This window comes from Ambystoma mexicanum, chromosome 2q (assembly GCF_040938575.1).
Source record: "Ambystoma mexicanum isolate Mex_15411 chromosome 2q, UKY_AmexF1_1, whole genome shotgun sequence".
In the NCBI taxonomy this organism is placed as follows: Eukaryota; Metazoa; Chordata; class Amphibia; order Caudata; family Ambystomatidae; genus Ambystoma; species Ambystoma mexicanum.
The window spans coordinates 49,726,480-49,747,305 of NC_090924.1; positions in this window are offsets into that span (position 1 = coordinate 49,726,480).

Here is a 20,826-nt window from a genome sequence, read left to right on the forward strand (position 1 = left end):
TGCACCCCGCAAGGGCGACTTCTTCCCAAGGAAACGCCCAGACGGGAGGAACCGCTCAGTTTCTCACACCAGCACGGGTACCGAGGCTAATTCAGCTACCGGCGGCCAGGCCGAGGGTCTGTAGATCCTTCCAGAGACAGTGCTGAGAGACCGCAAGGTTCTTTTACCGGGTGTACACCTGAGGGGCTATGCACTTGTACCTGCAACATGGCAGAGCCTGTACCCAGCACTACCGGCAACTCTGCTGAGGGTGACATTCCTACCAGGCCTCGGCCTGAGGTGCAGGGTAGGTCTCATGCTCCATCGCCAAGAGTCCTGGAGGAGGCCAGGCCCAGTGAGCCAAGCACCATGACTTTGGCACATGGCATGCAGCTCGACAAGATGGCCACCACGCCAGACAAGATGGCCGCCCGAGGAATGCAGCAGGTGGGAGAACGAGTTACAAGGTGGGACTGGTGTCAACCAGGTACGTGGCCTACAGTTTATCCTTCAGCAGCACAGGACAGGTTTACCCCGCAAACAGCTAGACAGAGTATGCAGCGGCATCAGCAGCCGTCCGCTACCCGTCAATATCACCTGCCAACCCACGGGCCTGCGACGACAGGTTCTTTGAAAAGTTCCGCATGCTCATGTCCTCAGATGGGGTCCTTCCTTAGGGATGTAATCATGGACATGCTCGCTCTGGCCCCTCCCCCTGCACCTATAGTTATTCCTCCTATAGCTCCAGCACTGCAGGCCCCGTTGCAGCCCCTGCTGCCACGCCGGCTCCTTCGATTCTGGCGCCCCTGCCTTCCACTGTTCAGGCGGTTCCGTACTAGCCTCTGCTGCAGCCTCCGGCTCCGGTCTCCACACCTCAGCCCTCAGCGCCCAGCACCCCTCCACTCGTTCCAGACAAGCCGGACACCCTGATGGATGCAGACGAGGAAAAAGACCTCGACACACCATCAACAGTCTAGGCCTTCCACGAATGACTCACAGGTCTGGCAGAGTGAAGGCTTCAGCCCCGGCGTGGGAACTCAACGTGGTACTGACAAGGCTCATGGGGGCCGCCTTCGAACCTATGCATCAGGCCACTCTCAAGTTCCTTTCGTGGAAAACGCCTTTTATTGTGGCCATCATCCCTGCCAGGAGGGTAGTTGAGATCCAGGCCCTGTCCTGCAAGCGGCCTTATCTGACTTTTCGCATCACGAGGGTTGTGCTGCGGGCGCACCCTTCCTTCATGCCAAAGGTTCCGTCAGAATTCCACCTCAACAAACATTTGGTGTTGCCTGTGTTTTTTCCGACACCTTTGTCGCTGGCTGGAAGGACTTTGCACTCGCTGGATGTGGCGCGTGCTCTGAAGTTCTTTGTGGCACGCACAAAGAGTTTACGGAAGATGTCTCAACCTTTCGTGAACTTTGGTCCTGTGAACCATGGGAAAGTTTGGTCCAAGGCTTCCATTTCCAGGTGGCTCTCCGCCTGTATTACACACTGTCACCGTTTGGCAAACCGACCAATGCCTGACCGGCTGAGAGCTCATTCGACCAGAGCGATCGCTGCGACGACTTCGTTCCTGTCTGGTGTGCCCCTGCTGGACATCTGCAGGGCTGCTATGTGGAGGTCTACACACACCTTCACAAGATTCTACAGCGTCGAAAGGGATTCCAGAGAGGACTCCAGGGTCAGCCAAGCAGTGCTACGCAACCTGTTCCCTTGAAGGTGAGCCTGTTCCGGAGGTAACAGTAATTGCTTCTGTTGAGCCTTGCCACCTCACGTCGTTGTGTATTTCTGTACTGCTATTTATTCTTTATGTGAATCCATGCCAGACCCCATGCTGGAGAAGGAACAAGTTACTTAACTGTAACTGTTGTACTCTTTCGTCCTGTCCCCTTTCCTCTATACTGCATGGGCGCCTCTCGTTAGGGAAGGGAGACAGAACCTTTTTCACCAGAAGAAATCTTCCCATTTAAATTTAGAGGTACGCGGGGGCGTAGCCCTCGGAGCATGCGCTCGCCTGACTCTGCCCACCGGCGCCAGTCCCCTTTTCCGCGTCAACAGGAACAGGCCCATTTCACCAGCGCTCCTGGGATTGTCTTCGGACATGTAATACCACGCGCTCTTCCCCGGATACTTTCTTCTGTCTTTCCTCCCCGATGCATTTCGACTTCAGCGGGCTTCAGCAGATGTCCAGCCTGCGAGGTGCTCTTCCCTACATCGGATCCCCACGTTCTTTGCCTCCGCTGCCTTGGCCCCGACCATGGATGGGAGGGTTGCACAGAATGCAAAGCACATTCTTTGCGTGCTTTCACTAGCTAGGTGGACAGAGCTCTTCGAGAAGTCGCCCCCAGAGGACTTGAAGGACTTTTGTCAATCATAAGTCAAGGCCTAAGGGAGGGCTGCTCTTTTCCAGTGCACCCCGCAAGGGCGACTTCTTCCCAAGGAAACGCCCAGACGGGAGGAAGCGCTCAGTTTCTCACACCAGCACGGGTACCGAGGCTAATTCAGCTACCGGCGGCCAGGCCGAGGGGTCTGTAGATCCTTCCAGAGACAGTGCTGAGAGACCGCAAGGTTCTTTTACCGGGTGTACACCTGAGGGGCTATGCACTTGTACCTGCAACATGGCAGAGGGGGCGCCTGTACCCAGCACTACCGGCAACTCTGCTGAGGGTGACATTCCTACCAGGCCTCGGCCTGAGGTGCAGGGTAGGTCTCATGCTCCATCGCCAAGAGTCCTGGAGGAGGCCGGGCCCAGTGAGCCAAGCACCATGACTTTGGCACATGGAATGCAGCTCGACAAGATGGCCACCACGCCAGACAAGATGGCCGCCCGAGGAATGCAGCAGGTGGGAGAACGAGTTACAAGGTGGGACTGGTGTCAACCAGGTACGTGGCCTACAGTTTATCATTCAGCAGCACAGGACAGGTTTACCCCGCAAACAGCTAGACAGAGTATGCAGCGGCATCAGCAGCCGTCCGCTACCTGTCAATATCACCTGCAAACCCACAGGCCTGCGACGACAGGTTCTTTGAAAAGTTCCTCATGCTCATGTCCTCAGATGGGGTCCTTCCTTAGGGATGTAATCATGGACATGCTCGCTCTGGCCCCTCCCCCTGCACCTATAGTTATTCCTCCTTTAGTTCCAGCACTGCAGGCCCCGTTGCAGCCCCTGCTGCCACGCCGGCTCCTTCTATTCTGGCGCCCCTGCCTTCCACTGTTCAGGCGGTTCCGTACTAGCCTCTGCTGCAGCCTCCGGCTCCGGTCTCCACACCTCAGCCCTCGGCGCCCAGCACCCCTCCACTCGTTCCAGACAAGCCGGACACCCTGATGGATGCAGACGAGGAAAAAGACCTCGACACACCATCAACAGTCTAGGCCTTTCACGAATGACTCACAGGTCTGGCAGAGTGAAGGCTTCAGCCCCGGCGTGGGAACTCAACGTGGTACTGACAAGGCTCATGGGGGCCGCCTTCGAACCTATGCATCAGGCCACTCTCAAGTTCCTTTCGTGGAAAACGCCTTTTATTGTGGCCATCATCCCTGCCAGGAGGGTAGTTGAGATCCAGGCCCTGTCCTGCAAGCGGCCTTATCTGACTTTTCACATCACGAGGGTGGTGCTGTGGGCGCACCCTTCCTTCATGCCAAAGGTTCCGTCAGAATTCCACCTCAACAAACATTTGGTGTTGCCTGTGTTTTTTCCGACACCTTTGTCGCTGGCTGGAAGGACTTTGCACTCGCTGGATGTGGCGCGTGCTCTGAAGTTCTATGTGGCACGCACAAAGAATTTACGGAAGATGTCTCAACCTTTCGTGAACTTTGGTCCTGTGAACCATGGGAAAGCTTGGTCCAAGGCTTCCATTTCCAGGTGGCTCTCCGCCTGTATTACACACTGTCACCGTTTGGCAAGCCGACCAATGCCTGACCGGCTGAGAGCTCATTGCACCAGAGCGATCGCTGCGACGACTTCGTTCCTGTCTGGTGTGCCCCTGCCGGACATCTGCAGGGCTGCTATGTGGAGGTCTACACACACCTTCACAAGATTCTACAGCGTCGAAAGGGATTCCAGAGAGGACTCCAGGGTCGGCCAAGCAGTGCTACGCAACCTGTTCCCTTGAAGGTTAGCCTGTTCCGGAGGTAACAGTAATTGCTTCTGTTGAGCCTTGCCACCTCACGTCGTTGTGTATTTCTGTACTGCTATTTATTCTTTATGTGAATCCATGCCAGACCCCATGCTGGAGAAGGAACAAGTTACTTACCTGTAACTGTTGTACTCTTTCGTCCTGTCCCCTTTCCTCCATACTGCATGGGCGCCTCTCGTTAGGGAAGGGAGACGGAACCTTTTTCACCAGAAGAAATCTTCCCATTTAAATTTAGAGGCACGCGGGGGTGTAGCCCTGGGAGCATGCGCTCGCCTGACTCTGCCCACCGGCGCCAGTCCCCTTTTCCGCGTCAACAGGAACAGGCCCATTTCACCAGCGCTCCTGGGATTGTCTTCGGACATGTAATACCACGCGCTCTTCCCCGGATACTTTCTTCTGTCTTTCCTCCCCGATGCATTTCGACTTCAGCGGGCTTCAGCAGATGTCCAGCCTGCGAGGTGCTCTTCCCTACATCGGATCCCCACGTTCTTTGACTCCGCTGCCTTGGCCCCGACCATGGATGGGAGGGTTGCACAAAATGCAAAGCACATTCTTTGCGTGCTTTGACTAGCTAGGTGGACAGAGCTCTTTGAGAAGTCGCCCCCAGAGGACTTGAAGGACTTTTGTCAGTCATAAGTCAAGGCCTAAGGGAGGGCTGCTCTTTTCCAGTGCACCCCGCAAGGGCGACTTCTTCCCAAGGAAACGCCCAGACGGGAGGAACCGCTCAGTTTCTCACACCAGCACAGGTACCGAGGCTAATTCTGCTACCGGCGGCCAGGCCGAGGGGTCTGTAGATCCTTCCAGAGACAGTGCTGAGAGACTGCAAGGTTCTTTTACCGGGTGTACACCTGAGGGGCTATGCACTTGTACCTGCAACATGGCAGAGGGGGCGCCTGTACCCAGCACTACCGGCAACTCTGCTGAGGGTGACATTCCTACCAGGCCTCGGCCTGAGGTGCAGGGTAGGTCTCATGCTCCATCGCCAAGAGTCCTGGAGGAGGCCGGGCCCAGTGAGCCAAGCACCATGACTTTGGCACGTGGCATGCAGCTCGACAAGATGGCCACCACGCCAGACAAGATGGCCGCCCGAGGAATGCAGCAGGTGGGAGAACGAGTTACAAGGTGGGACTGGTGTCAACCAGCTACGTGGCCTACAGTTTATCCTTCAGCAGCACAGGACAGGTTTACCCCGCAAACAGCTAGACAGAGTATGCAGCGGCATCAGCAGCCGTCCGCTACCCGTCAATATCACCTGCCAACCCACGGGCCTGCGACGACAGGTTCTTTGAAAAGTTCCTCATGCTCATGTCCTCAGATGGGGTCCTTCCTTAGGGATGTAATCATGGACATGCTCGCTCTGGCCCCTCCCCCTGCACCTATAGTTATTCCTCCTATAGCTCCAGCACTGCAGGCCCCGTTGCAGCCCCTGCTGCCACGCCGGCTCCTTCGATTCTGGCGCCCCTGCCTTCCACTGTTCAGGCGGTTCCGTACTAGCCTCTGCTGCAGCCTCCGGCTCCGGTCTCCACACCTCAGCCCTCGGCGCCCAGCACCCCTCCACTCGTTCCAGACAAGCCGGACACCCTGATGGATGCAGACGAGGAAAAAGACCTCGACACACCATCAACAGTCTAGGCCTTTCACGAATGACTCACAGGTCTGGCAGAGTGAAGGCTTCAGCCCCGGCGTGGGAACTCAACGTGGTACTGACAAGGCTCATGGGGGCCGCCTTCGAACCTATGCATCAGGCCACTCTCAAGTTCCTTTCGTGGAAAACGCCTTTTATTGTGGCCATCATCCCTGCCAGGAGGGTAGTTGAGATCCAGGCCCTGTCCTGCAAGCGGCCTTATCTGACTTTTCACATCACGAGGGTGGTGCTGCGGGCGCACCCTTCCTTCATGCCAAAGGTTCCGTCAGAATTCCACCTCAACAAACATTTGGTGTTGCCTGTGTTTTTTCCGACACCTTTGTCGCTGGCTGGAAGGACTTTGCACTCGCTGGATGTGGCGCGTGCTCTGAAGTTAATTTACGGAAGATGTCTCAACCTTTCGTGAACTTTGGTCCTGTGAACCATGGGAAAGCTTGGTCCAAGGCTTCCATTTCCAGGTGGCTCTCCGCCTGTATTACACACTGTCACCGTTTGGCAAACCGACCAATGCCTGACCGGCTGAGAGCTCATTCCACCAGAGCGATCGCTGCGACGACTTCGTTCCTGTCTGGTGTGCCCCTGCTGGGCATCTGCAGGGCTGCTATGTGGAGGTCTACACACACCTTCACAAGATTCTACAGCGTCGAAAGGGATTCCAGAGAGGACTCCAGGGTCGGCCAAGCAGTGCTACGCAACCTGTTCCCTTGAAGGTGAGCCTGTTCCGGAGGTAACAGTAATTGCTTCTGTTGAGCCTTGCCACCTCACGTCGTTGTGTATTTCTGTACTGCTATTCTTTATGTGAATCCATGCCAGACCCCATGCTGGAGAAGGAACAAGTTACCTACCTGTAACTGTTGTACTCTTTCGTCCTGTCCCCTTTCCTCCATACTGCATGGGCGCCTCTCGTTAGGGAAGGGAGACGGAACCTTTTTCACCAGAAGAAATCTTCCCATTTAAATTTAGAGGTACGCGGGGGCGTAGCCCTGTGAGCATGCGCTCGCCTGACTCTGCCCACCGGCGCCAGTCCCCTTTTCCGCGTCAACAGGAACAGGCCCATTTCACCAGCGCTCCTGGGATTGTCTTCGGACATGTAATACCACGCGCTCTTCCCCGGATACTTTCTTCTGTCTTTCCTCCCCGATGCATTTCGACTTCAGCGGGCTTCAGCAGATGTCCAGCCTGCGAGGTGCTCTTCCCTACATCGGATCCCCACGTTCTTTGCCTCCGCTGCCTTGGCCCCGACCATGGATGGGAGGGTTGCACAAAATGCAAAGCACATTCTTTGCGTGCTTTGACTAGCTAGGTGGACAGAGCTCTTCGAGAAGTCGCCCCCAGAGGACCTGAAGGACTTTTGTCAGTCATAAGTCAAGGCCTAAGGGAGGGCTGCTCTTTTCCAGTGCACCCCGCAAGGGCGACTTCTTCCCAAGGAAACGCCCAGACGGGAGGAACCGCTCAGTTTCTCACACCAGCACGGGTACCGAGGCTAATTCAGCTACCGGCGGCCAGGCCGAGGGGTCTGTAGATCCTTCCAGAGACAGTGCTGAGAGACCGCAAGGTTCTTTTACCGGGTGTACACCTGAGGGGCTATGCACTTGTACCTGCAACATGGCAGAGGGGGCGCCTGTACCCAGCACTACCGGCAACTCTGCTGAGGGTGACATTCCTACCAGGCCTCGGCCTGAGGTGCAGGGTAGGTCTCATGCTCCATCGCCAAGAGTCCTGGAGGAGGCCGGGCCCAGTGAGCCAAGCACCATGACTTTGGCACGTGGCATGCAGCTCGACAAGATGGCCACCACGCCAGACAAGATGGCCGCCCGAGGAATGCAGCAGGTGGGAGAACGAGTTACAAGGTGGGACTGGTGTCAACCAGGTACGTGGCCTACAGTTTATCCTTCAGCAGCACAGGACAGGTTTACCCCGCAAACAGCTAGACAGAGTATGCAGCGGCATCAGCAGCCGTCCGCTACCTGTCAATATCACCTGCCAACCCACGGCCTGCGACGACAGGTTCTTTGAAAAGTTCCTCATGCTCATGTCCTCAGATGGGGTCCTTCCTTAGGGATGTAATCATGGACATGCTCGCTCTGGCCTCCCCCTGCACCTATAGTTATTCCTCCTATAGCTCCAGCACTGCAGGCCCCGTTGCAGCCCCTGCTGCCACGCCGGCTCCTTCGATTCTGGCGCCCCTGCCTTCCACTGTTCAGGCGGTTCCGTACTAGCCTCTGCTGCAGCCTCCGGCTCCGGTCTCCACACCTCAGCCCTCGGTGCCCAGCACCCCTCCACTCGTTCCAGACAAGCCGGACACCCTGGTGGATGCAGACGAGGAAAAAGACCTCGACACACCATCAACAGTCTAGGCCTTCCACGAATGACTCACAGGTCTGGCAGAGTGAAGGCTTCAGCCCCGGCGTGGGAACTCAACGTGGTACTGACAAGGCTCATGGGGGCTGCCTTCGAACCTATGCATCAGGCCACTCTCAAGTTCCTTTAATGTAAAACGCCTTTTATTGTGTCCATCATCCCTGCCAGGAGGGTAGTTGAGATCCAGGCCCTGTCCTGCAAGCGGCCTTATCTGACTTTTCACATCACGTGGGTGGTGCTGCGGGCGCTCCCTTCCTTCATGCCAAAGGTTCCGTCAGAATTCCACCTCAACAAACATTTGGTGTTGCCTGTGTTTTTTCCGACACCTTTGTCGCTGGCTGGAAGGACTTTGCACTCGCTGGATGTGGCACGTGCTCTGAAGTTCTATGTGGCACGCACAAAGAGTTTACGGAAGATGTCTCAACCTTTCGTGAACTTTGGTCCTGTGAACCATGGGAAAGCTTGGTTCAAGGCTTCCATTTCCAGGTGGCTCTCCGCCTGTATTACACACTGTCACCGTTTGGCAAGCCGACCAATGCCTGACCGGCTGAGAGCTCATTGCACCAGAGCGATCGCTGCGACGACTTCGTTCCTGTCTGGTGTGCCCCTGCCGGACATCTGCAGGGCTGCTATGTGGAGGTCTACACACACCTTCACAAGATTCTACAGCGTCGAAAGGGATTCCAGAGAGGACTCCAGGGTCGGCCAAGCAGTGCTACGCAACCTGTTCCCTTGAAGGTTAGCCTGTTCCGGAGGTAACAGTAATTGCTTCTGTTGAGCCTTGCCACCTCACGTCGTTGTGTATTTCTGTACTGCTATTTATTCTTTATGTGAATCCATGCCAGACCCCATGCTGGAGAAGGAACAAGTTACTTACCTGTAACTGTTGTACTCTTTCGTCCTGTCCCCTTTCCTCCATACTGCATGGGCGCCTCTCGTTAGGGAAGGGAGACTTAACCTTTTTCACCAGAAGAAATCTTCCCATTTAAATTTAGAGGCACGCGGGGGTGTAGCCCTGGGAGCATGCGCTCGCCTGACTCTGCCCACCGGCGCCAGTCCCCTTTTCCGCGTCAACAGGAACAGGCCCATTTCACCAGCGCTCCTGGGATTGTCTTCGGACATGTAATACCACGCGCTCTTCCCCGGATACTTTCTTCTGTCTTTCCTCCCCGATGCATTTCGACTTCAGCGGGCTTCAGCAGATGTCCAGCCTGCGAGGTGCTCTTCCCTACATCGGATCCCCACGTTCTTTGACTCCGCTGCCTTGGCCCCGACCATGGATGGGAGGGTTGCACAAAATGCAAAGCACATTCTTTGCGTGCTTTGACTAGCTAGGTGGACAGAGCTCTTTGAGAAGTCGCCCCCAGAGGACTTGAAGGACTTTTGTCAGTCATAAGTCAAGGCCTAAGGGAGGGCTGCTCTTTTCCAGTGCACCCCGCAAGGGCGACTTCTTCCCAAGGAAACGCCCAGATGGGAGGAACCGCTCAGTTTCTCACACCAGCACAGGTACCGAGGCTAATTCTGCTACCGGCGGCCAGGCCGAGGGGTCTGTAGATCCTTCCAGAGACAGTGCTGAGAGACTGCAAGGTTCTTTTACCGGGTGTACACCTGAGGGGCTATGCACTTGTACCTGCAACATGGCAGAGGGGGCGCCTGTACCCAGCACTACCGGCAACTCTGCTGAGGGTGACATTCCTACCAGGCCTCGGCCTGAGGTGCAGGGTAGGTCTCATGCTCCATCGCCAAGAGTCCTGGAGGAGGCCGGGCCCAGTGAGCCAAGCACCATGACTTTGGCACGTGGCATGCAGCTCGACAAGATGGCCACCACGCCAGACAAGATGGCCGCCCGAGGAATGCAGCAGGTGGGAGAACGAGTTACAAGGTGGGACTGGTGTCAACCAGCTACGTGGCCTACAGTTTATCCTTCAGCAGCACAGGACAGGTTTACCCCGCAAACAGCTAGACAGAGTATGCAGCGGCATCAGCAGCCGTCCGCTACCCGTCAATATCACCTGCCAACCCACGGGCCTGCGACGACAGGTTCTTTGAAAAGTTCCTCATGCTCATGTCCTCAGATGGGGTCCTTCCTTAGGGATGTAATCATGGACATGCTCGCTCTGGCCCCTCCCCCTGCACCTATAGTTATTCCTCCTATAGCTCCAGCACTGCAGGCCCCGTTGCAGCCCCTGCTGCCACGCCGGCTCCTTCGATTCTGGCGCCCCTGCCTTCCACTGTTCAGGCGGTTCCGTACTAGCCTCTGCTGCAGCCTCCGGCTCCGGTCTCCACACCTCAGCCCTCGGCGCCCAGCACCCCTCCACTCGTTCCAGACAAGCCGGACACCCTGATGGATGCAGACGAGGAAAAAGACCTCGACACACCATCAACAGTCTAGGCCTTTCACGAATGACTCACAGGTCTGGCAGAGTGAAGGCTTCAGCCCCGGCGTGGGAACTCAACGTGGTACTGACAAGGCTCATGGGGGCCGCCTTCGAACCTATGCATCAGGCCACTCTCAAGTTCCTTTCGTGGAAAACGCCTTTTATTGTGGCCATCATCCCTGCCAGGAGGGTAGTTGAGATCCAGGCCCTGTCCTGCAAGCGGCCTTATCTGACTTTTCACATCACGAGGGTGGTGCTGCGGGCGCACCCTTCCTTCATGCCAAAGGTTCCGTCAGAATTCCACCTCAACAAACATTTGGTGTTGCCTGTGTTTTTTCCGACACCTTTGTCGCTGGCTGGAAGGACTTTGCACTCGCTGGATGTGGCGCGTGCTCTGAAGTTAATTTACGGAAGATGTCTCAACCTTTCGTGAACTTTGGTCCTGTGAACCATGGGAAAGCTTGGTCCAAGGCTTCCATTTCCAGGTGGCTCTCCGCCTGTATTACACACTGTCACCGTTTGGCAAACCGACCAATGCCTGACCGGCTGAGAGCTCATTCGACCAGAGCGATCGCTGCGACGATTTCGTTCCTGTCTGGTGCGCCCCTGCTGGACATCTGCAGGGCTGCTATGTGGAGGTCTACACACACCTTCACAAGATTCTACAGCGTCGAAAGGGATTCCAGAGAGGACTCCAGGGTCGGCCAAGCAGTGCTACGCAACCTGTTCCCTTGAAGGTGAGCCTGTTCCGGAGGTAACAGTAATTGCTTCTGTTGAGCCTTGCCACCTCACGTCGTTGTGTATTTCTGTACTGCTATTCTTTATGTGAATCCATGCCAGACCCCATGCTGGAGAAGGAACAAGTTACCTACCTGTAACTGTTGTACTCTTTCGTCCTGTCCCCTTTCCTCCATACTGCATGGGCGCCTCTCGTTAGGGAAGGGAGACGGAACCTTTTTCACCAGAAGAAATCTTCCCATTTAAATTTAGAGGTACGCGGGGGCGTAGCCCTGGGAGCATGCGCTCGCCTGACTCTGCCCACCGGCGCCAGTCCCCTTTTCCGCGTCAACAGGAACAGGCCCATTTCACCAGCGCTCCTGGGATTGTCTTCGGACATGTAATACCACGCGCTCTTCCCCGGATACTTTCTTCTGTCTTTCCTCCCCGATGCATTTCGACTTCAGCGGGCTTCAGCAGATGTCAAGCCTGCGAGGTGCTCTTCCCTACATCGGATCCCCACGTTCTTTGCCTCCGCTGCCTTGGCCCCGACCATGGATGGGAGGGTTGCACAAAATGCAAAGCACATTCTTTGCGTGCTTTGACTAGCTAGGTGGACAGAGCTCTTCGAGAAGTCGCCCCCAGAGGACTTGAAGGACTTTTGTCAGTCATAAGTCAAGGCCTAAGGGAGGGCTGCTCTTTTCCAGTGCACCCCGCAAGGGCGACTTCTTCCCAAGGAAACGCCCAGACGGGAGGAACCGCTCAGTTTCTCACACCAGCACGGGTACCGAGGCTAATTCAGCTACCGGCGGCCAGGCCGAGGGGTCTGTAGATCCTTCCAGAGACAGTGCTGAGAGACCGCAAGGTTCTTTTACCGGCTGTACACCTGAGGGGCTATGCACTTGTACCTGCAACATGGCAGAGGGGGCGCCTGTACCCAGCACTACCGGCAACTCTGCTGAGGGTGACATTCCTACCAGGCCTCGGCCTGAGGTGCAGGGTAGGTCTCATGCTCCATCGCCAAGAGTCCTGGAGGAGGCCGGTCCCAGTGAGCCAAGCACCATGACTTTGGCACATGGCATGCAGCTCGACAAGATGGCCACCACGCCAGACAAGATGGCCGCCCGAGGAATGCAGCAGGTGGGAGAACGAGTTACAAGGTGGGACTGGAGTCAACCAGGTACGTGGCCTACAGTTTATCCTTCAGCAGCACAGGACAGGTTTACCCCGCAAACAGCTAGACAGAGTATGCAGCGGCATCAGCAGCCGTCTGCTACCCGTCAATATCACCTGCCAACCCACGGGCCTGCGACGACAGGTTCTTTGAAAAGTTCCTCATGCTCATGTCCTCAGATGGGGTCCTTCCTTAGGGATGTAATCATGGACATGCTCGCTCTGGCCCCTCCCCCTGCACCTATAGTTATTCCTCCTATAGCTCCAGCACTGCAGGCCCCGTTGCAGCCCCTGCTGCCACGCCGGCTCCTTCGATTCTGGCGCCCCTGCCTTCCACTGTTCAGGCGGTTCCGTACTAGCCTCTGCTGCAGCCTCCGGCTCCGGTCTCCACACCTCAGCCCTCGGCGCCCAGCACCCCTCCGCTCGTTCCAGACAAGCCGGACACCCTGGTGGATGCAGACGAGGAAAAAGACCTCGACACAGCATCAACAGTCTAGGCCTTCCACGAATGACTCACAGGTCTGGCAGAGTGAAGGCTTCAGCCCCGGCGTGGGAACCCAACGTGGTACTGACAAGGCTCATGGGGGCCGCCTTCGAACCTATGCATCAGGCCACTCTCAAGTTCCTTTCATGGAAAACGCCTTTTATTGTGGCCATCATCCCTGCCAGGAGGGTAGTTGAGATCCAGGCCCTGTCCTGCAAGCGGCCTTATCTGACTTTTCACATCACGTGGGTGGTGCTGTGGGCGCTCCCTTCCTTCATGCCAAAGGTTCCGTCAGAATTCCACCTCAACAAACATTTGGTGTTGCCTGTGTTTTTTCCGACACCTTTGTCGCTGGCTGGAAGGACTTTGCACTCGCTGGATGTGGCACGTGCTCTGAAGTTCTATGTGGCACGCACAAAGAGTTTACGGAAGATGTCTCAACCTTTTGTGAACTTTGGTCCTGTGACCCAATGGAAAGCTTGGTCCAAGGCTTCCATTTCCAGGTGGCTCTCCGCCTGTATTACACACTGTCACCGTTTGGCAAACCGACCAATGCCTGACCGGCTGAGAGCTCATTCCACCAGAGCGATCGCTGCGACGACTTCGTTCCTGTCTGGTGTGCCCCTGCTGGACATCTGCAGGGCTGCTATGTGGAGGTCTACACACACCTTCACAAGATTCTACAGCGTCGAAAGGGATTCCAGAGAGGACTCCAGGGTCGGCCAAGCAGTGCTACGCAACCTGTTCCCTTGAAGGTTAGCCTGTTCCGGAGGTAACAGTAATTGCTTCTGTTGAGCCTTGCCACCTCACGTCGTTGTGTATTTCTGTACTGCTATTTATTCTTTATGTGAATCCATGCCAGACCCCATGCTGGAGAAGGAACAAGTTACTTACCTGTAACTGTTGTACTCTTTCGTCCTGTCCCCTTTCCTCCATACTGCATGGGCGCCTCTCGTTAGGGAAGGGAGACGGAACCTTTTTCACCAGAAGAAATCTTCCCATTTAAATTATGAGGCACGCGGGGGTGTAGCCCTGGGAGCATGCGCTCGCCTGACTCTGCCCACCGGCGCCAGTCCCCTTTTCCGCGTCAACAGGAACAGGCCCATTTCACCAGCGCTCCTGGGATTGTCTTCGGACATGTAATACCACGCGCTCTTCCCCGGATACTTTCTTCTGTGTTTCCTCCCCGATGCATTTCGACTTCAGCGGGCTTCAGCAGATGTCCAGCCTGCGAGGTGCTCTTCCCTACATCGGATCCCCACGTTCTTTGACTCCGCTGCCTTGGCCCCGACCATGGATGGGAGGGTTGCACAAAATGCAAAGCACATTCTTTGCGTGCTTTGACTAGCTAGGTGGACAGAGCTCTTTGAGAAGTCGCCCCCAGAGGACTTGAAGGACTTTTGTCAGTCATAAGTCAAGGCCTAAGGGAGGGCTGCTCTTTTCCAGTGCACCCCGCAAGGGCGACTTCTTCCCAAGGAAACGCCCAGACGGGAGGAACCGCTCAGTTTCTCACACCAGCATAGGTACCGAGGCTAATTCTGCTACCGGCGGCCAGGCCGAGGGGTCTGTAGATCCTTCCAGAGACAGTGCTGAGAGACTGCAAGGTTCTTTTACCGTGTGTACACCTGAGGGGCTATGCACTTGTACCTGCAACATGGCAGAGGGGGCGCCTGTACCCAGCACTACCGGCAACTCTGCTGAGGGTGACATTCCTACCAGGCCTCGGCCTGAGGTGCAGGGTAGGTCTCATGCTCCATCGCCAAGAGTCCTGGAGGAGGCCGGGCCCAGTGAGCCAAGCACCATGACTTTGGCACGTGGCATGCAGCTCGACAAGATGGCCACCACGCCAGACAAGATGGCCGCCCGAGGAATGCAGCAGGTGGGAGAACGAGTTACAAGGTGGGACTGGTGTCAACCAGGTACGTGGCCTACAGTTTATCCTTCAGCAGCACAGGACAGGTTTACCCCGCAAACAGCTAGACAGAGTATGCAGCGGCATCAGCAGCCGTCCGCTACCCGTCAATATCACCTGCCAACCCACGGGCCTGCGACGACAGGTTCTTTGAAAAGTTCCTCATGCTCATGTCCTCAGATGGGGTCCTTCCTTAGGGATGTAATCATGGACATGCTCGCTCTGGCCCCTCCCCCTGCACCTATAGTTATTCCTCCTATAGCTCCAGCACTGCAGGCCCCGTTGCAGCCCCTGCTGCCACGCCGGCTCCTTCGATTCTGGCGCCCCTGCCTTCCACTGTTCAGGCGGTTCCGTACTAGCCTCTGCTGCAGCCTCCGGCTCCGGTCTCCACACCTCAGCCCTCGGCGCCCAGCACCCCTCCACTCGTTCCAGACAAGCCGGACACCCTGGTGGATGCAGACGAGGAAAAAGACCTCGACACACCATCAACAGCCTAGGCCTTCCACGAATGACTCACAGGTCTGGCAGAGTGAAGGCTTCAGCCCCGGCGTGGGAACTCAACGTGGTACTGACAAGGATCATGGGGGCCGCCTTCGAACCTATGCATCAGGCCACTCTCAAGTTCCTTTCGTGGAAAACGCCTTTTATTGTGGCCATCATCCCTGCCAGGAGGGTAGTTGAGATCCAGGCCCTGTCCTGCAAGCGGCCTTATCTGACTTTTCACATCACGAGGGTGGTGCTGCGGGCGCACCCTTCCTTCATGCCAAAGGTTCCGTCAGAATTCCACCTCAACAAACATTTGGTGTTGCCTGTGTTTTTTCCGACACCTTTGTCGCTGGCTGGAAGGACTTTGCACTCGCTGGATGTGGCGCGTGCTCTGAAGTTCTATGTGGCACGCACAAAGAGTTTACGGAAGATGTCTCAACCTTTCGTGAACTTTGGTCCTGTGAACCATGGGAAAGCTTGGTCCAAGGCTTCCATTTCCAGGTTGCTCTCCGCCTGTATTACACACTGTCATCGTTTGGCAAACCGACCAATGCCTGACCGGCTGAGAGCTCATTCCACCAGAGCGATCGCTGCGACGACTTCGTTCCTGTCTGGTGTGCCCCTGCTGGACATCTGCAGGGCTGCTATGTGGAGGTCTACACACACCTTCACAAGATTCTACAGCGTCGAAAGGGATTCCAGAGAGGACTCCAGGGTCGGCCAAGCAGTGCTACGCAACCTGTTCCCTTGAAGGTGAGCCTGTTCCGGAGGTAACAGTAATTGCTTCTGTTGAGCCTTGCCACCTCACGTCGTTGTGTATTTCTGTACTGCTATTCTTTATGTGAATCCATGCCAGACCCCATGCTGGAGAAGGAACAAGTTACTTACCTGTAACTGTTGTACTCTTTCGTCCTGTCCCCTTTCCTCCATACTGCATGGGCGCCTCTCGTTAGGGAAGGGAGACGGAACCTTTTTCACCAGAAGAAATCTTCCCATTTAAATTTAGAGGTACGCGGGGGCGTAGCCCTGGGAGCATGCGCTCGCCTGACTCTGCCCACCGGCGCCAGTCCCCTTTTCCGCGTCAACAGGAACAGGCCCATTTCACCAGCGCTCCTGGGATTGTCTTCGGACATGTAATACCACGCGCTCTTCCCCGGATACTTTCTTCTGTCTTTCCTCCCCGATGCATTTCGACTTCAGCGGGCTTCAGCAGATGTCCAGCCTGCGAGGTGCTCTTCCCTACATCGGATCCCCACGTTCTTTGCCTCCGCTGCCTTGGCCCCGACCATGGATGGGAGGGTTGCACAAAATGCAAAGCACATTCTTTGCGTGCTTTCACTAGCTAGGTGGACAGAGCTCTTCGAGAAGTCGCCCCCAGAGGACTTGAAGGACTTTTGTCAATCATAAGTCAAGGCCTAAGGGAGGGCTGCTCTTTTCCAGTGCACCCCGCAAGGGCGACTTCTTCTCAAGGAAACGCCCAGACGGGAGGAACCGCTCAGTTTCTCACACCAGCACGGGTACCGAGGCTAATTCAGCTACCGGCGGCCAGGCCGAGGGGTCTGTAGATCCTTCCAGAGACAGTGCTGAGAGACCGCAAGGTTCTTTTACCGGGTGTACACCTGAGGGGCTATGCACTTGTACCTGCAACATGGCAGAGGGGGCGCCTGTACCCAGCACTACCGGCAACTCTGCTGAGGGTGACATTCCTACCAGGCCTCGGCCTGAGGTGCAGGGTAGGTCTCATGCTCCATCGCCAAGAGTCCTGGAGGAGGCCGGGCCCAGTGAGCCAAGCACCATGACTTTGGCACATGGCATGCAGCTCGACAAGATGGCCACCACGCCAGACAAGATGGCCGCCCGAGGAATGCAGCAGGTGGGAGAACGAGTTACAAGGTGGGACTGGTGTCAACCAGGTACGTGGCCTACAGTTTATCATTCAGCAGCACAGGACAGGTTTACCCCGCAAACAGCTAGACAGAGTATGCAGCGGCATCAGCAGCCGTCCGCTACCTGTCAATAGCACCTGCCAACCCACAGGCCTGCGACAACAGGTTCTTTGAAAAGTTCCTCATGCTCATGTCCTCAGATGGGGTCCTTCCTTAGGGATGTAATCATGGACATGCTCGCTCTGGCCCCTCCCCCTGCACCTATAGTTATTCCTCCTATAGCTCCAGCACTGCAGGCCCCGTTGCAGCCCCTGCTGCCACGCCGGCTCCTTCGATTCTGGCGCCCCTGCCTTCCACTGTTCAGGCGGTTCCGTACTAGCCTCTGCTGCAGCCTCCAGCTCCGGTCTCCACACCTCAGCCCTCGGCGCCCAGCACCCCTCCACTCGTTCCAGACAAGCCGGACACCCTGATGGATGCAGACGAGGAAAAAGACCTCGACACACCATCAACAGTCTAGGCCTTTCACGAATGACTCACAGGTCTGGCAGAGTGAAGGCTTCAGCCCCGGCGTGGGAACTCAACGTGGTACTGACAAGGCTCATGGGGGCCGCCTTCCAACCTATGCATCAGGCCACTCTCAAGTTCCTTTCGTGGAAAACGCCTTTTATTGTGGCCATCATCCCTGCCAGGAGGGTAGTTGAGATCCAGGCCCTGTCCTGCAAGCGGCCTTATCTGACTTTTCACATCACGAGGGTGGTGCTGCGGGCGCACCCTTCTTTCATGCCAGAGGTTCCGTCAGAATTCCACCTCAACAAACATTTGGTGTTGCCTGTGTTTTTTCCGACACCTTTGTCGCTGGCTGGAAGGACTTTGCACTCGCTGGATGTGGCGCGTGCTCTGAAGTTCTATGTGGCACGCACAAAGAATTTACGGAAGATGTCTCAACCTTTCGTGAACTTTGGTCCTGTGAACCATGGGAAAGCTTGGTCCAAGGCTTCCATTTCCAGGTGGCTCTCCGCCTGTATTACACACTGTCACCGTTTGGCAAACCGACCAATGCCTGACCGGCTGAGAGCTCATTGGACCAGAGCGATCGCTGCGACGACTTCGTTCCTGTCTGGTGTGCCCCTGCTGGACATCTGCAGGGCTGCTATGTGGAGGTCTACACACACCTTCACAAGATTCTACAGCGTCGAAAGGGATTCCAGAGAGGACTCCAGGGTCGGCCAAGCAGTGCTACGCAACCTGTTCCCTTGAAGGTGAGCCTGTTCCGGAGGTAACAGTAATTGCTTCTGTTGAGCCTTGCCACCTCACGTCGTTGTGTATTTCTGTACTGCTATTTATTCTTTATGTGAATCCATGCCAGACCCCATGCTGGAGAAGGAACAAGTTACTTACCTGTAACTGTTGTACTCTTTCGTCCTGTCCCCTTTCCTCCATACTGCATGGGCGCCTCTCGTTAGGGAAGGGAGACAGAACCTTTTTCACCAGAAGAAATCTTCCCATTTAAATTTAGAGGCACGCGGGGGCGTAGCCCTGGGAGCATGCGCTCGCCTGACTCTGCCCACCGGCGCCAGTCCCCCTTTCCGCGTCAACAGGAACAGGCCCATTTCACCAGCGCTCCTGGGATTGTCTTCGGACATGTAATACCACGCGCTCTTCCCCGGATACTTTCTTCTGTCTTTCCTCCCCGATGCATTTCGACTTCAGCGGGCTTCAGCAGATGTCCAGCCTGCGAGGTGCTCTTCCCTACATCGGATCCCCACGTTCTTTGCCTCCGCTGCCTTGGCCCCGACCATGGATGGGAGGGTTGCACAAAATGCAAAGCACATTCTTTGCGTGCTTTGACTAGCTAGGTGGACAGAGCTCTTCGAGAAGTCGCCCCCAGAGGACTTGAAGGACTTTTGTCAGTCATAAGTCAAGGCCTAAGGGAGGGCTGCTCTTTTCCAGTGCACCCCGCAAGGGCGACTTCTTCCCAAGGAAACGCCCAGACGGGAGGAACCGCTCAGTTTCTCACACCAGCACGGGTACCGAGGCTAATTCAGCTACCGGCGGCCAGGCCGAGGGGTCTGTAGATCCTTCCAGAGACAGTGCTGAGAGACCGCAAGGTTCTTTTACCGGGTGTACACCTGAGGGGCTATGCACTTGTACCTGCAACATGGCAGAGGGGGCGCCTGTACCCAGCACTACCGGCAACTCTGCTGAGGGTGACATTCCTACCAGGCCTCGGCCTGAGGTGCAGGGTAGGTCTCATGCTCCATCGCCAAGAGTCCTGGAGGAGGCCGGGCCCAGTGAGCCAAGCACCATGACTTTGGCACGTGGCATGCAGCTCGACAAGATGGCCACCACGCCAGACAAGATGGCCGCCCGAGGAATGCAGCAGGTGGGAGAACGAGTTACAAGGTGGGACTGGTGTCAACCAGGTACGTGGCCTACAGTTTATCCTTCAGCAGCACAGGACAGGTTTACCCCGCAAACAGCTAGACAGAGTATGCAGCGGCATCAGCAGCCGTCCGCTACCTGTCAATATCACCTGCCAACCCACAGCCTGCGACGACAGGTTCTTTGAAAAGTTCCTCATGCTCATGTCCTCAGATGGGGTCCTTCCTTAGGGATGTAATCATGGACATGCTCGCTCTGGCCCCTCCCCCTGCACCTATAGTTATTCCTCCTATAGCTCCAGCACTGCAGGCCCCGTTGCAGCCCCTGCTGCCACGCCGGCTCCTTCGATTCTGGCGCCCCTGCCTTCCACTGTTCAGGCGGTTCCTTACTAGCCTCTGCTGCAGCCTCCGGCTCCGGTCTCCACACCTCAGCCCTCGGCGCCCAGCACCCCTCCACTCGTTCCAGACAAGCCGGACACCCTGGTGGATGCAGACGAGGAAAAAGACCTCGACACACCATCAACAGTCTAGGCCTTCGACGAATGACTCACAGGTCTGGCAGAGTGAAGGCTTCAGCCCCGGCGTGGGAACTCAACGTGGTACTGACAAGGCTCATGGGGGCTGCCTTCGAACCTATGCATCAGGCCACTCTCAAGTTCCTTTAATGTAAAACGCCTTTTATTGTGGCCATCATCCCTGCCAGGAGGGTAGTTGAGATCCAGGCCCTGTCCTGCAAGCGGCCTTATCTGACTTTTCACATCACGTGGGTGGTGCTGCGGGCGCTCCCTTCCTTCATGCCAAAGGTTCCGTCAGAATTCCACCTCAACAAACATTTGGTGTTGCCTGTGTTTTTTCCGATACCTTTGTCGCTGGCTGGAAGGACTTTGCACTCGCTGGATGTGGCACGTGCTCTGAAGTTCTATGTGGCACGCACAAAGAGTTTACGGAAGATGTCTCAACCTTTCGTGAACTTTGGTCCTGTGAACCATGGGAAAGCTTGGTTCAAGGCTTCCATTTCCAGGTGGCTCTCCGCCTGTATTACACACTGTCACCGTTTGGCAAGCCGACCAATGCCTGACCGGCTGAGAGCTCATTGCACCAGAGCGATCGCTGCGACGACTTCGTTCCTGTCTGGTGTGCCCCTGCTGGACATCTGCAGGGCTGCTATGTGGAGGTCTACACACACCTTCACAAGATTCTACAGCGTCGAAAGGGATTCCAGAGAGGACTCCAGGGTCGGCCAAGCAGTGCTACGCAACCTGTTCTCTTGAAGGTTAGCCTGTTCCG